The 21164-nt window shown below is 38.3% G+C and overlaps 1 protein-coding gene and 1 pseudogene across 1 annotated transcript in view; one reads left to right on the top strand and one right to left on the bottom strand.

Moving 5' to 3' along the window:
• The window catches only part of CCDC141 (coiled-coil domain containing 141), a 225441-nt gene that overhangs the window by 39057 nt on the left and 165220 nt on the right, over positions 1 to 21164 (top strand). The gene's annotated exons all lie outside the window — the stretch shown is intronic.
• On the bottom strand, positions 8291 to 13125 carry LOC105738369 (annotated as a pseudogene).

Here is a 21164-nt window from a genome sequence, read left to right as displayed (position 1 = left end):
TGAGAGTTTTAATCATAAAGGGATGCTGGATTTTGTTGAGTGCTTTTTCTGCATCTATTGAGATGATCATGTGATTTGTTTTTAATTCTGTTTATGTGGTATATCACGTTTATTGACTTGCATATGTTAAGCTATCCCTGCATCCCTGATATGAAACCCACTTGATCATGGTGGATTATCTTTTTGATATGTTGTTGGATTCGGTTAACTAATATTTTGTTACGGATTTTAGCATCTATGTTCATCAAGGATATCAGTCTGTAGTTTTCTTTTTTGGTTATGTCCTTTCCTGGTTTTGGTATTAGGGTAATGCTGGCTTCATAGAATGAATTAGAGAGGGTTCCTTCTTTATCTTGTGGAATAGTGTCAAAAGGATTGGTACCAATTCTTCTTTGAATGTCTGGTAGAATTCTGCTGCGAATCCATCTGGTCCTGGACTTTTTTTGTTGATAATTTTTAAATTACCATTTCAATCTCACTGCTTGTTGTTAGTCTGTTCAGGGTATCTAATTCTTCTTGATTTAAGGTAGGAGGGTTTGTATTTTTCCAGGAATGTATCCATCTTTTCTAGGTTTTCTATGTGCATAAAGGTGTTCATAGTAGCCTTGAATGATCTTATTTCAGTGGTGTCAGTTAGGCTATCTCCTGTTTTGTTTCTTAGTGAGGTTATTTGGATTTTCTCTCTTCTTTTCTTGGTTAATCTTGCTAATGGTCGATCAATTTTATTTACCTTTTCAAACAACCAGCTTTTTGTTTAATTTATCTTTTGTATTTTTTTGTTTGTTTCAATTTCATTTAGTTCTGTTCTGATCTTGGTTATTTCCTTTCTTCTTCTGGGTTTGGGTTTGGTTTGTTCTTCTTTCTCTAGTTCCTTAAGGTGTGACCTTAGAATGTCAGTTTGTGCTCTTACAGTCTTTTTGATGTAGGTGTTTAGAGCTATTGACTTTCCTCTTAGCACCACCTTTGCTGTATCCCAGAGGTTTTGATAGGTTGTGTCAATATTGTCATCCAGTTTGAAGAATTTTTAAATTTCCATCTTGATTTCGTTTTTGACCCAGTACTCATTCAGGAGATTATTTAATTTCCATATATTTGCATGGTTTTGAAGGTTCCTTTTGGAGTCGATTTCCAGTTTTATTCCACTGTTGTCTAGGAGAGTGCTTGATATAATTTCAATTTTCTTCTATTTATTAAGGCTCGTTTTATGGCCTATCATATGATCTATCTTGAAGAAAGTTCCACGTGCTGTTGAATAGAATGTGTATTCTGTGGTTGTTGGATGAAATGTTCTGTATATATCTGCTAAGTCCATTTGTTCCAAGATACAGTTTAAATCCATTGTTTCTTTGTTGACTTTCTGTCTTGATGATCTGTCTAGTGTATGTTGTCCGTAGGGTATTGAAGTCCCCCACTATTGTGTTTCTGTCTATCACATTTTTTAGGTCTATTAGTAATTGTTTTATAAATTTTGGAGCTCCAGTGTTAGGTGCATGTATGTTTAGGATTGTGATATTTTCCTGTTGGACAAGGTCTTTTACCATTATATAATGTCCTTCTTTGTCTCTTTTAACTGCTGTTGCTTTAAAGTTTGTTTTGTCTGATATAATAATAGCTAACCCTGCTCATTTTTTGTGTCCATTTGCATGAAATGTCTTTTTCCAACCCTTTACCTTAAGTTTCCGTGAGTCCTTATGTGTTAAGCAAATCTCCTGAAGGCAGCAGATAGTTGGTTGGTGAGTTCTTATGCATTCTGCAGTTCTGTATCTTGTGTTTTTTTTTGTTTTTTTTTGTTTTTGAGACCGTCTCACCCTATTGCCCAGGCTGGAGTGCAGTGGTGTTATCTCAGCTCACTGCAACCTCTGCCTCCCAGGTTCAAGCGATTCTCCTGCCTCAGCCTCCCCAGTAGCTGGGATTACAGGTGTGTGCCACCACACCTGGCTAATTTTTTGTATCTTTAGTAGAGATAGGGTTTCACCATGCTGGCCAGGCTGGTCTTGAACTCCTGACCTTGTGATCTACCCAACCCCATGCACAGCATTAGGAGAGCAGGAAGTAGTTTTGCATGGTTGGCCCATGTGCTAGGGATTAAAAGTTTGGGAAAAGGGTCATGAGAAAGATAGGATGGACAAGTAGGCAGTGGCTGAAACGCAGAAGGCCTCCTATGCCACTAAAAGGAGGTTTATCTTTATCTTTGTCTTATGGCTGATGAATAATCATTGACAAGTGATAGGCTGAGGAGTGACCTGATTTGTGCTCTGTATTCAGAACTTTATAGAGAGAACATCTAAAGTTAAAAGAACAACGGTGAAGAGGGAGATTTTCAGGTACCCTGATAATCCTGTGGGTAGAGATATTTGGGGAACTCAAGGCTTTTCAAATGCCCTAATATCTTACCCATGAATTGGTGCCCTGATTTTTCCACTCCAGAATATATATGTGGAGTGGTGCTTCCAACACATGGTTGTATGTTACAGTCAACTGAGGAGTTTTAAAAGAAGAGATTCACGGCTTTTACTCCAAACCTATTGAGTCAGAATCCTCTGAAGTGGGACCTGGGGATCTGTATTTTCCAAAATTTCCCCCAGGTAGCACTGGTGTAGCCAGTTCACTGAGTGAAGTTTGGGCACATCAAGTTGTAGAGGGAGAATAGGAAGGATTGGCTGCAGAGGTCTTACAAAGGGCTCAACTCGTCAGTGCCCGTGACACCTACCAAATGCTGTGAGAGCATTTTGGTTATATTAGCCTGCATTGCTGAAGCTGCCATATCATATGTCTCCTTGTGTCCTTGGAAAGTCTTGCAAAGTAAGGCACATGGTAGAGGCTCCTCAACTATTTGATAAATGAATGAGCATGGCTGAACTCTAATGTTAGCAAAGACTAGCAGTACGACTAACAGTGTGGTTGTATATTTTTATTTGACCAAAATACTCTAAAATACCAATTTATTAAAACAAGAGATACATATAGCCTAAAGCCCAGCTATTTATTCAGACTTTTCAGCAGTTCTGTTCATTTTAATTTTAAAATTAGGGCTCAGTCATTTTGATAAAATATCTTCTCTGAAGAAGATAACAGATCTTAGGACATAAAAGATGACATCAGTCATCTTGTGAACACTGTTAACACTGAGATTTTATGGGCTAAACTAAGAAAATGTATTCTCTGGTACTACTTCTGAATCAATTAACATCACTGTGTGATTGATAGATAATCTAAGTGATGACAGCTGGACATAATATTGGTAGTTAATTCAGACATATATTAAATAATGGAGACAGGAAAAATCATTTGAAGCTAAACTTAACAGTCATGGAATGATGTTTATTTCAAACATATTTTGAAAGAAATGTTTTCAAACATTTAATCATTTTGCTTGGTAAAAGAAGAGATAGTATTATTGCATTCATTAGTTGAGGTTTTATTATAGATATCAAAACCAAGACTCTTATTAGACATTAAATTTTTTAAAAAATTATTTGTTTCTGACCCTCGCCCATTTAAAATAAAAATCTCATTTAGACATTTTGTGTCTAGAGAGGTGCTGAATGGGCAGTCAGAAGATGGATGTTGGGGAAACAGAGCTGATCTTCAGGAATTGACAGTTGAGTCTGTTCAAAAACCATGTTCCAGAGTAACATGCATTTTAAAGCAGCTAAATAATGTTGTTTATCAGATGCAGCGCTTTTGATAAACAGAGGTGATTTAAAGATTTCAATTTACTTAACATGTTTATTAAGTTCGGTTTGGAGAATACATGAAAAATGTGGATTAGGTCTCTGTGTTTATTTGCATAAGTAGGAGACCAAGTTAGAAGAGGGCTGAATACAGGAATACTGTAACATTGTCAAAGCTCTGTCTCTCCAGCTCGTGGACAGTCTGTCTACACATAGCTGATGGTATGGCCAGTCAGCTACACCAAGCTCACATCTTGCCAAATTTGTAACCGGTGAATAGAATCTTTACAGATACCCTCAGCAAAAAAGATTCTGTGGAACCTGATTTTCCAGACTTTGATCATTTTCCATCCTTGAATCAATCATGTTTTCATCCTTGGGCCCATCAACTCCTTGACAAGGGGGATGGCAAATCTTATGGAGCTGGCGCTATGTCATTACTTTCCCTTGTCAGTGGGTGAAGGAGCAGGTTGATCCTTCCCAAAATCCTGTGTCATGAGTTTCTCACATGGAAGGGGGGGTTCTACTGAGAGAGAAGAAAAGTGTTATTCTATTGGCAAAAAGAAAAGAAAAAAATCAACAAGTGGCTTAATTTTCCTATTAGTGTTTAATATGTTTAACATAGGAAGAAAAATCAGTCTTTAATGGCAAAAACAAATTTTACGCTACCAAGTGAGGAAACATTGCTTCTCTTCCACAGTGAAAACAATGGTTTTATTCTTGTATTTCAGTAACATCTTAGATATTATATGCCTCTCGCCAACCCTGGATCTAATTTTAAACCCTTGTATGAAATGTGTTAGACAAAAAAGTTAAACATTTCACATGCAAAGTTTCTAGATTTCAGCTACTCCTTGTGCCTTGCAAATGGTAAATACTTAATATTTGTTGCATAAATTAATTATTGTATCACTACACCATGGAAATAAATGGGTCCTTAGAAGGCATCTAGTTAATCTCTCGGACGGGTGCAGATATTTCCTACAATATCTTGCAGAGTGATCATTGAACCGCTCTCTGAACACTTTCATATGAAAACTCCCACTGTTTTTTTCTCAGGGAGTTTGTTTGCCATCTACCAACATCTTATATATTTAACAGAAACAGATAACACCGAACAAAGGGACATTCACAGTTTGCTTAATTTCTTTTTCTCCTCCCCACCCCCATGTATGTTAAGATAAAAATAACGAATGATATCTCAAGTAATATTCTCTGCCAACGAAATGCAAATGAACAAGCTGGTCTTTGTTCAGGGGAAGTGGGGAAGAATTCCAGTGAGGGAATTGATTGAGGAGAGACAGAAGTCATGGGCCATGGTTTCAGCCTTGAAGCTGCCTGAGAGGAAGTAATGATTGTCCTGGATAGTTGGTACCTGGACTGAGAGCTAGGCTGGCTTCTTTGTGGCTGTTGGAGGTGTATCCTCACTGGAATGACAGAGAAGAGGAAGATAAGGTTCTGTGTGATCTAGAAGGTAGAGAGGTACAGAGTATCCAGAGACATATTTCGTATTAAGAAACACAAATACCACTGGGCATGGTGGCTCATGCCTGTAATCCCAGCACTTTGGGAGGCCAAGGTGGGTGGATCACTTGAGGTCAGGAGTTCGAGACCAGCCTGGCCAACATGGTGAAACCCCATTCTACAAAAAAATACAAACATTAACCAGGCTTGGTGGCACATGCCTGTAGTCCCAGCTATGGGGGGTGGGGGGAAGTAGAGGTTGCAGTGAGCTGAGATCGCACCACTGCACTCCAGCCTGGGCGACAGAGTGAGACTCTGTCTCAAAAAGAAAAGAAAAGAAAGAAAGAAACACAAACACAGTATTGAAGCAGGGATAGGATGGTGAAACATAGGTCCCACACGTCTTGTAGTGTTATTTGTAACTTCTGGTAATAAGATTTTTTATAATGTAATATGCTTGTTCATTGCAATGTTACTTTTTTGTTTTTTATAGATGAATCACATGTAAATAATCTCTAAATGCATCTCATCTTTGAATTAATTTGCTCAGTCTTTTCCTCCTGTAATATATACATTATAACGTATTTTAAAACTATTTAAATAATCCCAGTGGGTTACATTGTTTAATAATTTTCTAAACCTTTTTTTTTTTAAATTCTCCAAATAATGTTCACAAGTATAAGAAAACCTATGAATACGTTCTTGTGGAATAGTTTAGATCCATTTACCTGAATATTTTTCATTACAGATAGTCTAATTGGAGGGAAATCACTGTCAATTAATCATGTGTAGTTGAAAATATTTAAAGAAATTTGTTCATATTAGGTTTGAATAGAGCATTCTTAAAGTCTTCCCTAAATTGTAAGTTTGGTGATTTAAAAGCTCTCAAGAAGCCAAAAAAATTTTTGTGGCTCTTAAGAATTTAGTCTTTAGGCTGGGTGTGGTGGCTCATGCCTGTAATCCCAGCATTTTGGGAGGCCGAGGCGGGTGGATAACCTGAGGTCAGGAGTTCAAGACCAGCCTGGCCAACATGGCCAAACCCTATCTGTCCAAAAAATACAAAAATTAGCCAGGCATAGTGGCGCGTGCCTATAATCCCAGCTACTAGGTGGGGCCGAGGCAGGAGGATGGCTTGAACCTGGGAGGTGGAGGTTGCAGTTAGCCGAGATCATGCCACTGCACTCCAGCCTGGGCAACAGAGCGGGACTCCGTCTCAAAAAAAAAAAAAATTTAGTCTGTAATATTCTTTATTTAGGAAGCATTTTAGATACTTAACAGAGAGGACAAGGTGTAGTTTCAAGAAAATTTCAGGAAATCAATATCCAGATGTCATTCATAGAATAGAAATTTCAGATAGCATCTTCATCTTGACTCTGAAATGATTAATTACAGAAATGCTTGGCAGTAGAATTAGAATCAAATTGACAATAAAATATTTATTAATTCAAATACAATTCTACCAAATACCATGGATAACAATTCCATGAACAATTTTCACATATAATTTACCTATCAGCAAACAACTGTTATTCTTAAAAATTGGTCATTTGTATGCATTGTATGATTTTTTGAAACAAATGTGTTAGAACAATTATTAGCATTAGAAGAAGTAGCAGAAGATGATTATAAACATTGGCAATATGGTAACAATAATGACAACATATGTTTGCACTCACATGTGTTCATTTTCTTTTAGTGAGGGATGCCCCAAGGATGCATAGAGAGGAATATATCAATATCTCCCTAATCATTAATGCAGTCTTCAGCCCAAGAGAGCTACAAATCCCAGAATGCAACATTTTATTCTTATTTTAACATGGGTTTCAGAAACCAATGGACCAAATTTGATGAGGTAATTGGATTTACTATGAAGCCCCAAATGCTAAGACTTGAACTTTATATAACGTAGACTTTTGCCAAGTTTACTACATTTCTACATTCAATTTTAAGCAGTAGATGTTTGTACCCTCCACCTCATCAGCATATGTGATACAATTATTTGTTTTCATATACAAAAAATAAATCATTTCACCATAGAGAATGAGTACGAAGTTTAAGAACACAATGAATGATTGTGTTTTTATTCTGAAAAAAAGCAATTATTTTAAAAACGTATTCTAACATACATGTTTCTTGAGAGTAAGTCATTGTTATTTGGATTCAGATTAAAATATCTTATGTTTTGAACTTTCATCATTTCTGAAATTGTCATTGCAAGCTATCATGATTGGCATTCCATGTAGACACTTCAAATCAGAAATAAGTTTTTGTTTCCTCTTGTGGGTATGGTGTCCACTTAGTTTATTCCTACTGTGACTTCAATATGTTCCCTACAAGTGGTTGATAAATACACAATAATAACAGTAGTTAGAAGGTACATGAAAAGATAAATATAATTAAAATAATAGCTAATATTTATTGCATACTATGTTTGAGGCACTTTACTAAGAGCTTCCATGGATTACTTCATTTAATCTTCACAAAATCTTATAAGATAGTTATTATTAGTGTTCATATTTTATAACAGGCTGAGGCTAGTGAGAAAAAGTAATTTATAAAATGTGCAGAGCTACTACCTGGTGGAGCCAGAATGTGGACTCCAGGGTCTGGTTCTTAATCACTATGTAACGCTGCATGCCATGTTTTGAAAGGAGGTTTATTTCACAATGTGGCCACTCAAGGCAAATTCATCTCCACCACTGGAGAAACAGCTCAATGTGCATTTTTTTTTGTTGGAAAACATAATCTTTATACATGAAAGATAATATTATGTCAACATTTTCTTCATGACCAAAATTGCCTCCTTTTCATGAGAAGAAAAATTTTCAATTTTATTTTAGAAAGTTAATAAAAGTGAAAATATAAGGTTGATTCCATCCAAAAACAATCACTGGGCAAAGTAGATCTTTATCCCATTTTCCAGATTGACTCAATACATCCATCAAGTTATCTGAGTAATTGCTCGACTGTTTACTTATGTTTCTGGCAGAATATCTTTTATAACTATTTTGAGTTCACAAAAAGAATATCAGTCCTACTCTGTTTGTGAGAGGTATTATTTTGATGTGTTTGTGATGTTTCCTGGGAGCTTTGCCCCATTCATTACAGTGTCCTTTCTGGTCTCAACCTTCTTTCTGGGGAGAGTAGTCTGATTTTATTTACTTGTTACTCAAAAAATATTATTATTGACTGGACTCAGAAGTAGACGCTCTCGGAGAGGACAGGCTGCGTTTCTTGGTAATCTGCTCCTGGCATATTTTTTTGGCCTCCTTCATTCTTTTGGCCGAAAGTTTAGCATGTTCTACAGTATACTGTTTCTGCAGAGCAACTTAGCAGTGTTTGTGTTGTGAGACACTTGGAGTAACAAGATGCTGAATCTTGGGTGTGTTGGTCCTAGGCTTACCTTCTTTGTTAAAGGCCTTTCTTACCACATATTGTTGGACATCATCTTTTTTAGAGAGATTGAAAAGTTTGTGGATTCTGCTAGCTCTTTTGGGCCCCAAGTGATGAAGCATCTTGGTGTCAGACAGTCCAGGAATATCCTTCTCTCCCTTTTTTACAATAAGTCAATTGAGAACATTTAGATTGGCATCCACAATGCAATCCTGAACAGCTTTACACTTTCTTTCTCCAGTTCTTCTGGGTGTATAACAGGAATGCCCTGTACTCAGTAGCAGGTGGACATGGTCGTGGGCCAAGACATCCTGCATCATGGGAAAACTTTGTTTGTCATTCCTACCACTGATTTGGACCATATAATCCTTCCATTCTCCACCCAGAGCATCATCAGCTACTTCTGTGGCCATGTCTTGTCATAAAAAATATGAACTTTGGCCGGGAGCAGTGGCTTATGCTTGTAATTCCAACACTTTGGGAAGCTGGGAGGGTGGATCAGTTGAGGTCAAGAGTTAGAGACCAGCCTGGCCAACATGCCAAAACCCCGTCTCTACTAAAAATACAAAAATTAGCCAGGTGTGGTGGTCCACACCTGTAATCCTAGCTACTCAAGAGGCTGAGGCAGGAGAATCACTTGAACCTGGGAGGCGGAGGTTGCAGTGAGCTGAGATCACACCACTCACTCCAGCCTGGGTGACGGAGTGAGACTCTGTCTCAGAAAAAAAAAAAAAGAACATTGCATTGATCAGCCACTTCAGTGAATTTCTGGCAGCCAGTGGCTGAGAAGGAGATATTCAACTACTTCAAGAAGCAGCTGATTGCCTCCGAGGTGCCACAAAAAAGAGCTGGTCTCCACTTTCTTACATCAGACTCCATAATGTCCTGTGTCTTCTTGGTTCTGTTAATCCTGCCATTCCTGCCCGTGCTCCCCAAGGTTCTCTGATTTCCAGATGCTTTGCTATCTAGCACAGCCCTCCATCTCTTTTTACCTCCTCCTCTGATCTTTTTGGTTCAACTTATGATTTTTTTTCCACCTCAAGCTGCTATTCTCTTCGTACCTTCCACAAATGCTGCAACCATAAGCCTGGAAAGGCAGAATTGGTTTCTGGCCAGTTGGAATATATTGACTCCACAGTTCATTGGCATAGATTTTCTCTGGTGTTGGTTGCTGACACTGCAGCTGCACATCAGCACATTTAGGTGATACTCCCAAGGCTCCACTCCTTTCTTCATTTCCTCTATTAAGCTGTTTCTCAAATTGTGCTTCTCATGTCCCTAAGAGTTCACAAATATACTCTCAGAGATGCATAAGTACCTAAAATAATCTCAAATTTTGATTGTTTAAAAATATTTAATACACACTACCAAATTTCAATGCTTACACTTGTGCTTGTATTTTCATTTCATTGGTACCAAAGGAATGGCAGTGTTTGACTTTTTTCATATTTTCTCAAACTGGGGATCCATAGCTTATTCTCTGAGTTCTTGTGTACTCAAGATTGAGAAACACTGCTCTGCAGTGCTTGAAATGGACCTGGGCAAATGAGCATCACCCAGGCCTGGCTATTCAATCCTCATGCATCTGTTGTGTACTTTCTATGTTACACACTGCAATACACACAAGGAATAAAAAACAGTTCTTTTCAAGGGTTAGTGGGGAAGTCAGATAAGTAAACAATTTTAATCTATTATGATATTGCTAGTCAATTGGTACAAACTTTCTGGAGAACAATGTAGCAATTGCATCAAGCCTTGTGGATAATCCTTAACCCAGTCATTTCACTTTTAAAAATTTATTTTATGAACACAAGAGAGGTCTACAAAGATTTGTATGAAAGGACCCAGAAGTCAAATTAAATGAGGATTATTGGAATTGACTCAGCTCAACATTACTTACAATAGTTATAAATGCAAAGCATACTTAAAATTTAACAACAGGGGAATAATTACATAAATTATGGCATCCCATGTGATGGGAGTTTAGATAGCCACTAAAAATATTATTTCTACAAAGTATTGAAAACAAAGGACTCATAATACTATTTTAAGCTGAACAGCAACACACAGCTCTCTAAACCAGAAGTCAGCAATCTTTTTCTGTAAAAGGGTCAGGTGGTGAATATTTTAGGATATTTTATCTAAATTTTAAATTATTTAGGTAAATATTTTAGAATCATATTACTTTGTGAGTTGCAACTATTTAGACTAGGCTGTTGTATTGTGATAGTAGCTGTGGACAATATGTTAACCAGTAGACATAGTTGTGTTCCAAAAAAAACTTTATTATGGACATTGAAATTTGAGTTTCATGTAATTATTATGTGTCATGAAATATTCTTTTTTAAGTTTTGTTTTCAACCGCTTAAAAATGCAAAAGCCATTCTTACCTTACAGGCCATACAAAAACAGATGGCAGGACAAATTTGGATCATATGCCATAGTTTGTTGATCCGTGATCTATACCATGTGATTCTAATTGTGTGTGTGTGTGTGTGTGTGTGTGTGTGTGTGTGTGTGTGTGTATGGTGGCAAATCTCTGAGCAGTGGAATTATGGGCAATTTTTATTTTTTATGATTTTCTTCTATTTCTCCATTTTAAATATGAATTTACATTACTTTTATAATCAGAAAAGCAAAAAATAAATGCACTATCATAATGGCTATAATGGTGGAAAGTGCTTTAAAGGGGCTAATACCCTTGACCCAAGTAGGAGGGGAGGATGAGGGTCAGGGAAGATTTGCTGAGACAACTTCTGAATAGTGTTGTCAAGGATAATGAAGAATTGTTCAGGGATAGGTGAGTCACGGGAGAAAGAAGGGAGAGTGAGAGGCCAAAAGGAAGAGTATTCTAGGCTGAGAAATAGGTGATAGACCATAGGAGAGTCAGGGAACCACTAAAATTTCCGAAGGCTAGAGAACAGTGTTAGGGAGTGAGCCAAGAGGGGTAAGACTAGAAAAAGAATCAAACACTGAGGATCTTATTTGGTATGCTTGGAATTTTATTTTTTATCTTAAAATCAATTGGCAGCATGGAAAGATTCGTGAGTTGCTGAGTGACATGCTCATACTCCTGATTTAGAAAGTTCTATATGGCATACGGGTAGAGAATGGATTGGGTGAGGGTGAACCTAGAGGCAGGAGAACAAGTTGAAAGGCTGTTGTAGGAATTCGGGTGAGAAGTGTTGAAAGATGAAACTGAGGTATGGGGATGGAAATAGAGAAAGGAAAGTGTTCAAATGATATGTAGGAGTTGACTCAGTGGGCCTTGGTGACTGATTAAATCTTGGAGTTGGAGGAGATGGACAGGAGAGAATGAAGGTACCCTTCTGTGTTTTTGCTCCTGACAGCCAGGTGAGTTTCAGTGTAAATAAAGCAGACATGATCTATTTGTAGATGGTTTGAGTTTGAGGTAGTTGTGGAAAATTTGAATGGAGCTTTTCAATACGGAAAATCAGGAGAAATAAGTTAGTAGACAGTGGTTGCAGATTTAAGAGCTGATGTGTTCACTTGGAAAGAGGGTGTTGAATAATGACCGCTACACTTTCTCCGCCATTCCTATTGGACTGTACAGAGATGCAATCCAATCAATGTTCACGACTTGCTGTGATAGTCTATTCAAATTTTAGAATCACTTGTCCTCAGCTCTCAGAGCCACATTAACATTTCTGGAGTAAGTTAACTGTAGTTTGAAAAAGTTGCCCAAATGATTTTGATATATGCTTCTCAGACCCACCATTGATACTTGCTTGAGAAGAAGACATCAAAGACCGTGACATCCTGAAACACCTAGATGTTTAAAAATAGGAAAAGAAAGTGAATCTGTAAAAGAGAGCAGAAACACAGAAGAAAAATCAGAGTGCACTGGTAGTCAGTGGAAGAAAAAAAATTTTAATGGACCATGCAACAGTACTAATCATGAAGAGATAATTAAATAAAGATTACTGGCATTGATCCAAATGAGGTCATACAGACCTATACAAGAATATTTCAGTAAGACGATGGGGACAGAAACCATTCAGGAGTGAGTAGAGAAGTGGATGGGTATTAAGAAAAAAAAACTGAAGCATGGAGGAAATGAAAACAATACGATAGCTAGATTCCTCCTCAATCTTTTATATTTGTTACCACAATATGTACTATTCTACTTAAGAGATACTTGAGAAATGCTTGCTGAATAACTGAGACAATGAATGAGTGAATACATTCATGAATAACTTCAGCTTCCATTTGGTGTTATCTTCCCTGAACTGTAAGGGTCATTAAGAGTATTATTTTATTTGAACAAGTGACAGTTTGGTTTTAGCTTTAATAGAGGGTAAGGAGCACTCTTTCCATTCTAGTGAAGTACTTTCTACAGCTCCCTGTTGATTGAGAATGTTGTAAGTGCTCTAGAATACTATATAAATTTTTAAACTAGAAATCAATATACAAATATTCTTATTTATATTGCAATATTATTGCTGAATTTATAAATAAGACATGCAAAAATGAGATTTCTCCTGCTTTTAAGTGCATTTTCAGATATGAAGTTGTCTTTCCATACCTTATGATTTTTGATGGTCATCCATGGGGAAGAGCTGCTTCTCTTCATTTAGACAAGAAATCCATCTACAGCCGACAGCAATAGAGAGAGACCACTTGAGGGGATGGGTTAAAGGCTGGAGCACCAGGCTCATTTTAAGTGTTCAAAATCCTATCCTCAAGTTTGCCTGGTTTAAATTCCATAGTACACACATCTTATGAAATTGCTAAAAGAATTCTGTAGCTCTAAACAGGAAGTGAGAGAGAGAGAGAGAAGACTTCGAGGGTGTTATCAATGGTTTTCCCACCGTTGGAAAACTGGGAATCATGGCATTCTGGGGAATGAGGAGGCAAATTTTGGTCTGGTCTAATAGGGATGCTATTTGGTGGGACAATCCTTCCTCAAGCCCCTCCAATCACTACTACACACACGTGACAACTAAAAATGTCTGAGAACTAGTGACAGGTGCTGGAGCCGTAAATGTGAGTGAGACAACTTAGGTCTCTGTGTCTCCTTCCCAGATCTGAAATCATTATCATTGGCATGCTGGGGTATCATGCCCTGTAGCTGTCTCCATTAGTACCTCACTTGTGTTTGTGTTTCAAGCTGACTAACTGATACATGCTGCTCCTTAGGGGAAGAGAAAAGAAAGAAGTAGCCTCCATGGAAGCTCAGCAATGGACAATAAAAAGTAGTATTTCCTGAGTGCTGACAGCATATGAGCAATCACCGGATTCCGAAGGGAAGGCCTGGCCCACAGGATGGTGTGGCACATGGGCAAACAGAAAGCTGGACCACTAAAGAACCACAAGGCCTTCCTAACACCTTTACCAAGGCTGAAGAAGTATCACGGAGACCCAATTACTCCACATCAAAAACCTGCCAGGGTGGATTCTGCCTTTGGGTTCAGGATCATGTTCTATTTCCAGAATCTCATAGGAGACACACTTTAACTGGCCACTCCTGAGATTTTGCATTTTCGAGAAATATCTGTTCTATAAATCCTGTCTAGTTCACTCTGTTTGAGTCCCTGTCTCCTCCAGTATTTCAGATGGCATTTGACAGGCCTTGGGAAGCATTGGGCCTTACCTGGCCTCTGATCCCAGCAGCTTAACAGTGATCTAAAATTCCAAGGAAACTTGAATCAGACAGTTTTCTACAGATTCCCAAAGCAGAATGTCTGCTGACTTTCTTGGAGAAAATACAAAGTGTAATTTGTACCAAATTAAATCCAGAGGGTTCTGCAAGAATGTTCTGGCCTTGGATCTGCAATGAATAGAACATTTTGTGGTTCACAGTGGAGGTCATGGGAGAGTCCCAACAAAATATTGGAAGCCATAATCACAGTTCTTTAAGTTGTTCTCCCTAAAGCCTTTATATCACTGATTTGTAAAGTGTCATTTGAGTGGGAAAATTAAAATATTAAGAGGAGCTTATTTTACGTGTTTAACAAGGCTAAGAGGTTCCAAAGGCAACCCTGTTAGATATAGAAATAGCCCATTTTGGGATTTATTTTAGCACCTTTGTGCCAAATCTGAGAAATATTACTGGGAAGTTACATGTTTACCTGGTTTTCCCTAGAATGAATTCATAGTCTGTTATTTCTTATTCTTCCCTCTATCACTGACATAGAATTTTCAAATTTTGGCGAGGTGCAGTGGCTCACGCCTTTAATCCCAGCATTTTGGGAGGCCAAGGTGGACAGATCACCTGAGGTCAAAAGTTTGAGACCAGCCTGGCCAACATGCCGAAACCCTGCCTCTACTAAAAATACAAAAATTAGCCAGGCATGGTGGTGCATGCCTGTAATCCCAGCTACTCCAAAGGCTGAGGCAGGAGAATCTGGGAGGCAGAGGTTGCAGTGAGCCAAGATCGAGCCACTGCACTCCAGCCTGGGCAACAGAGTGAGACTCCATCTCACCAAAAAAAAAAAAAAAAAAAAAAAAAAGAATTTTAAAATTTCATGGAATTTGTAGTTTCAGTTCTTACCACACTCATTGTCATAGGAAAAAAGTTAGAATTTAAAACTTTTAATATAATGTTTTCATCTTATATATTCTTGAATTAACACCATCATAAGTGGAGATTGAGGCCAGGTTAACCTATTTTAATGTTAAAAAGTATAAAATGAAAAGTATGCACAATACAAAATTAATCAGCCCTTACTATGGTCTAAAACTTGTCACACAAGAATCAAATGTCCAGTTGTTATGCTCTCAAATAGCTAGGTAAGAAAATATACACTTTTGGTCAAACCCTCCTGCCAGTTTAGACACTCAGTTGTCTGTTTATTCTAAATAGCAAAGAGAACAGGGCTGGCAAATACTCATCTATCTCTCAGTGGATATTCATTGCCATTTCTACCCAATCTTCCTGAGACTTTTTTTGAGTTAGCTGTGAAATTATGAGTCTATGATCTAGATTTTTTGTTTTGTTGCATTATAAATTTTATTTTTTTCTTTATTAAGTATAAGAGAACCTTGGTGACATAATGTGCCAATAAAGGATTTTACATTTGTAAATGTATATGTCAGCTTGATATGGTGTGGTTGTGTCCTCACCCAAATCTCATTTTGAATTCCCATGTGTTGTGGGAGGGACCTGGTGGGAGATAATTGAATCATGGGAGCGGGTTTTTCCCGGGCTGTTCTCGTGATAGTGAATAAGTCTTATGAGATCTGATAGTTTTCAAAATTGGAGTTTCCCTACAACAAGCACTCTCTTTGCCTGCTGCTATCCGTGTAAGATGTGACTTGGTCCTCCTTGCCTTCTGCCTTGATTGCGAGGCTTCTCCAAACAGGTAGAACTGTGAGTTCTCCATTAAATCTCTTTTAAATTTCCCTGTCTCAGGTATGTCTTAATCAGCAGCATGAAAATGGACTAATACAGTAAATTGGTACCAGTAGAGTGGGATGCTGCTGAAAAGATACCTGAAATGTGGAAGTGACTTTGGAACTCAGTAATAGACAGAGGTTGGAAGCGTTCAGAGGGCTCAGAAGACAGGAAAATGTGGGACAGTTTGGAACTTCCTAGAGACTAGTTGAATGGCTTTGCCCAAAATGCTGATAGAGATAATGGACAATAAAGTCCAGGCTGAAGTGGTCTCAGATGGAAATGAGGAACTTGTTGGGAACTGGAGCAAAGGTGACTCTTGTTACGTTTGAGCAAAGAGACTGGTGACATTTTGCCCCTGCCCTATAGATTTGTGGAAATTTGAACTTGAGAGAGATGATTTAAGGCATATGGCGGAAGAAATTTTTAAGCAGCAAAGCATTCAAGAGGTGACTGGGTGCTGTTAAAGGCATTGAGTTTTATAAGGGAAGCAGAGCATAAAAGTTTGGAAAATTTGCAGGTTGACAATGTGACAGAAAAGAAAATCCCATTTTCTGAGAAGAAATTCAAGTTGGCAGCAGAAATTTGCATAAGTAATGAGGGAGGAACTAATCCCCAAGAAAATGGTGAAAATGTCTCCAAGGCATGTCAGAGGTCTTCACAGCAGCCCCTCCCATCACAGGCCCAGAGGCCTAGGAGGAAAAAGTGGTTTTGGGGGCCAGGCCCAGGGTCACTGTGCTGTGTGCAGCCTAGGGACTTGGTGTCCTGCGACCCAGCCACTCCAGCCATGGCTGAAACGGGCCAACACAGAGCTTGGGCCGTAGCTTCAGAAGGTGCAAACCTCAAGCCTTGGCAGCTTCCACATGGTGTCAAGCCTGTGAGTACACAGAAGTCAAAAACTGGGCTTTCGGACCCTCTTCCTAGATTTCAGCAGATGTATGGAAATGCCTGGATGCTCATGCGGAAATTTGCTGCAGGGGCAAGGCCCTCATGGAGGTCACTGCTAGGGCAGTGCAGAAGGGAAATGTGAGGTTGGAGCCCCCAAGCAGAATACCTACTGGGGCATTGCCTAGTGGAGCTGTGAGAAGAGGCCCACTGTCCTCCAGACTCCAGAATGGTAGATCCACTGACAGCTTGCAAATAGAAGCTGGAAAAGCCACAGACAATCAACGCCAGCCAGTGAAAGCAGCCAGGAGGGAGGTTGTACCCTGTGAAGCCACAGGGGCAGATCTGCGTAAGTCTGTGGGAACCCACCTCTTGCATCAGCATGACCCAGATTTGAGACATGGAGTCAAAAAAGATCATTTTGAAGCTTTAAGATTTGACTACTCTGCTAGATTTCAGACTTGCATGGGGCCTGTAGCCCCTTTGTTTTGGCCAATTTATCCTATTTGGAATGGCTGTATTTACCCAATGCCTGTACTCCCACTGTGTCTAGGAAGTAATTAACTGCTTTTGATGTCACAGGCTCATAGGCGGAAGGGACTCGCCTTGTCTTGGATGAGACTTTAGACTGTGGACTTTTGAGTTAATGCTGAAATGAGTTAAGACTTTGGGGAACTGTTGGGAAGGCATGATTGGTTTTCAATATAAGGACATGAGATTTAGGAGGGGCCAGAGGTGGAATAATATGGTTTGGCTGTGTCCCCACCCAAATCTCATCTTGAATTCCCACATGCTGTGCGAGAGACCTGGTGGGAGGTAATTGAATCATGGGGTTAGGTGATCCCTGTGCTGTTCTCATGATGGTGAATAAGTCTCATGAGATCTGATGGTTTTAAAAATGGGAGTTTCCCTACACAAGCCCTCTTTGCCTGGCGCCATCCACGTAAGATGTGAATTGCTCCTCCTTGCCTTCTGCTATGATTGTGAGGCTTCCCCAGTCACGTGTAACTGTGAGTTCTCCATTAAACCTCTTTCCTTTGTAAATTCCCCAGTCTCGGGTATGTCTTTATCAGCAACGTAAAAATGGACTAATACATAGCTTTTATTAGGTAATGCTAGGATAACAAATAACCCCAAAATAACAATGGCTTACAAATAGCAGATTTTATCTTACCGTGTTGGCTGCATGGTAACTGCAGTTCAGGTTTGTGTGTCTCCTTTATTTTAGAATCCAGGCTGAAGGAGTGTATTAGTCCATTCTCATGCTCCTAATAAAGACGTACCCGAAACGGGGTAATTTGTAAAGGAAAGAGGTTTAATTGATTCACAGTTCACCATGACTGGGGAGGCCTCAGGAAACTTACAATCACAGTGTAAGGGGGTGCAAACACATCCTTCCTCACATGGTGGCAGCAAAGAGAAGTGCCAAGAAAAAGGGAGAAAAGCCACTTATAAAACCATCAGCTCTTGTGAGAACTCTCTCACTATCACAGGAACAGCAGCTTGGGGGTAACTGCCCCCATGATTCAATCATCTCCCACCAGGTCCCTCCCATGACACGTGGGAATTATGGGAACTACAATTCAAGATGAGATTTGGGTGAGGACACAGCCAAACCATATCAAGATGCAATCCCTATTTGTGGAAAGAGCAATGATAGACTCACTTGTTGGTTCTTAATACTTCTACTCAGAAATGGCACACAAAACTGTTCACAGTTTATTAGTCTAACCTAGTTGCATACAAGTCTGGCTTCAGGAGGCCTAGAAGTACAGGCCTCTTACAGAGAGAAACAGCAAATAACTGGGAACAATAATATAATTAAGTGTGTAATGTGTCTTAGAATATAATTTGGAAGGATAAGGAAGGAAAGAACTGTTCAAGAATAATAATTGGAGATAACTTAGGTCCATGATTCCAGTACAGCAATGGCATGTGTTTTTTTTTCCTTTAAGAATAGGTCTATTTCTAAAAGAAAAAAAAAAGTCTATTTTACATAATTGCAAAAATAAAAAAATTTCTCCAATAATAAAAATAACATACTTTATTATAAAAAAATTGAAAATATACAGAATGATATAAATAAGAAGGTGAAATTAACTGGAAAACCCTAGGTAAATACCTAGAGAAATGAAAATATATGTCTACCCAAAAACTTGTACATAAATATTTATAGCAGGTTTATATATAGTAGTCAAAAATTGGAAACATCCAAATTTCTACAGGCAACTAAATAAATTGGCATATTCATCTATTCTTTTGGGGACATACTTGAGAAATTATTCAATATTTTCCATGATGGTGGCAGTGATAATAGTGATGATGAGGCAGATGATGGTAAGAGTTTCTTGGGACAATTTTGGTAACATTTTAAAGAAAATTTTCCATTTCATCCCAGTTTTTGTTTTTATTTGCAGAAAATCCAAAACTTGCTATATGCATTTATAGCCCTCCATCTTAATATTATATAATTATGTTAAATAAAATATTTTAAATGATACATAATAATTGCCCATATTTATGAGGTACATGTGATATTTTGGTACATTTCTACACTGTATAATGATCAAGTCAGGGTAATTGGAATATCCATCACCTCAAACAGTTGTGATTTCTTTGGTTGATGACATTAAAAATCTTCACTTTTAGTTATTTTGAAATATATAATAATTAACTATAGTCACTCTACTATCAAACACTAAGGCTTATTCCTTCTATCTAACTGTATTTTTGTACCCATTAACCAACCTCTCTTTATCTCCTTCTTCCTTCTTACCCTCCTAGCCTCTAGTGACCATCATTCTATTCTCTACCTCCATGAGATCTGCTTATGTTTTTTGTGTATCATTTTGTTCCTTTTAAAATGTCAAAAGTTAAAAAAAATTTTTGAAGAGACAAAATTCATATAACATAAAATTAACCATTTTAAAGTGTGAAATTCAGTGGCATTTAGTACATTCACACTGCTGTGTGTGAAAAGTTCAATATAGAAATGAACTTCCGAAATTAAAATGTTTTATTTGGGAGGAAAGTACTGCAATTCAGGGCATAAATGCAGACTGGTTGGTCTTCAGTATGTCTGAAAAACAAAGAGAAAGTTAGAGGTTTTATAAAAAGGAGCATATGTATTGCTCTTTGACAAATTTCATTGCCACTAGTAAGGTTTTGAGGAGCTGGTAAGCTCTGATTAGCAAGTGACAGTCGTGGGCAAAACTAGTCTCAGAGTTGCAGCAGGTTGTTTCAGTAGCCAATAGCTAAAACTGGTTTCAGGTTATAGTAGGCAGTTTCAGCTTGCAGACTTGCAGGGAATTACATTTTTGAGGCAATGTTTTGTGCCCTGAGTGGTTTTCTCCCTGATCTCTCAACTCCATTTTTGTTGAGTATGACAAGAATGACCCAATTCTTAAGATCAACTTTCACATGTGCAACCATCACCTCTATCTAGATCCAAAACCTTTCCATCAGCCCGAAAGGAAACCCTGTGCCCATTACATAGTGACTCCTTATTCACCCTTCCCCCAGCCCCTGGCAAGCACCATTCTGCTCTTTATTACTAAGATTTTACCTATTCTAGATATTTCATGTAAGTGGAATCATCCGTTATGTGACCTTTGGTGTTTAACTTTCACTTAGCATAATGTCTTAGAGGTTCACCAATGCTGTACCATATATTGGTCTCCCCTTCCCTTCCCTTCCCTTCCCTTCCCTTCCCTTCCCTTCCCTTCCCTCCCCTCCCCTCCCCTCCCCTCCTCTTTTTTCCTTCCTTCCTTCCTTCCTCTCTCTCTCTTTCTTTCTCTCTCTTTCTTTCTCTCTCTCTTTTGTACTATGTATCAATACTCCCTCATATGGATATAGTACATTTTGTTCATTCAGCAGTAAATGGACACTTGGGTTGTTTCTGTCTTTTGGCTATTGTGAATACTGCTGCTGTTAATATGCATGTGCATGCTTTTGTGTGGACATATGCTTTAATTCCTGTGGATATATGCCTAGGAGCATAATTTCTTCATCATATGGTAATTCTGTTTGACTTTTTGAGGAAATGCCAACATGTTTTTTTTTAAAGCAGCTGTACCATTTTATATTATCATCAGCTATGTACATGGATTCCAATTTTCTCCATGTTCTTGCCAACACTTGTTATTTTTCTTTTTTATTTATTTATTTATTTATTTATTTATTTTTTTTGTGATAGAGTTTTGTTCTTGTTGCCCAGGCTTGAGTGCAACGGCACAATCTCAGCTCACTGTAACCTTTACCTCCCAGGTTCAAGTGATTTTCCTGCCTTAGCCTCTGGCGTAGCTGGGATTACAGGCAAGTGCTACCATGCCCAGCTAATTTTGTATTTTTAGTAGAGATGGGGTTTCTCCATGTTGGTCAGGCTGGTCATG

Source organism: Nomascus leucogenys, chromosome 22a (genome assembly GCF_006542625.1).
Source record: "Nomascus leucogenys isolate Asia chromosome 22a, Asia_NLE_v1, whole genome shotgun sequence".
NCBI classification, from domain to species: domain Eukaryota; kingdom Metazoa; phylum Chordata; class Mammalia; order Primates; family Hylobatidae; genus Nomascus; species Nomascus leucogenys.
The sequence above is the reverse complement of the archived record's forward strand: the minus strand, read 5'-3'. Positions and strand labels throughout refer to the sequence as shown.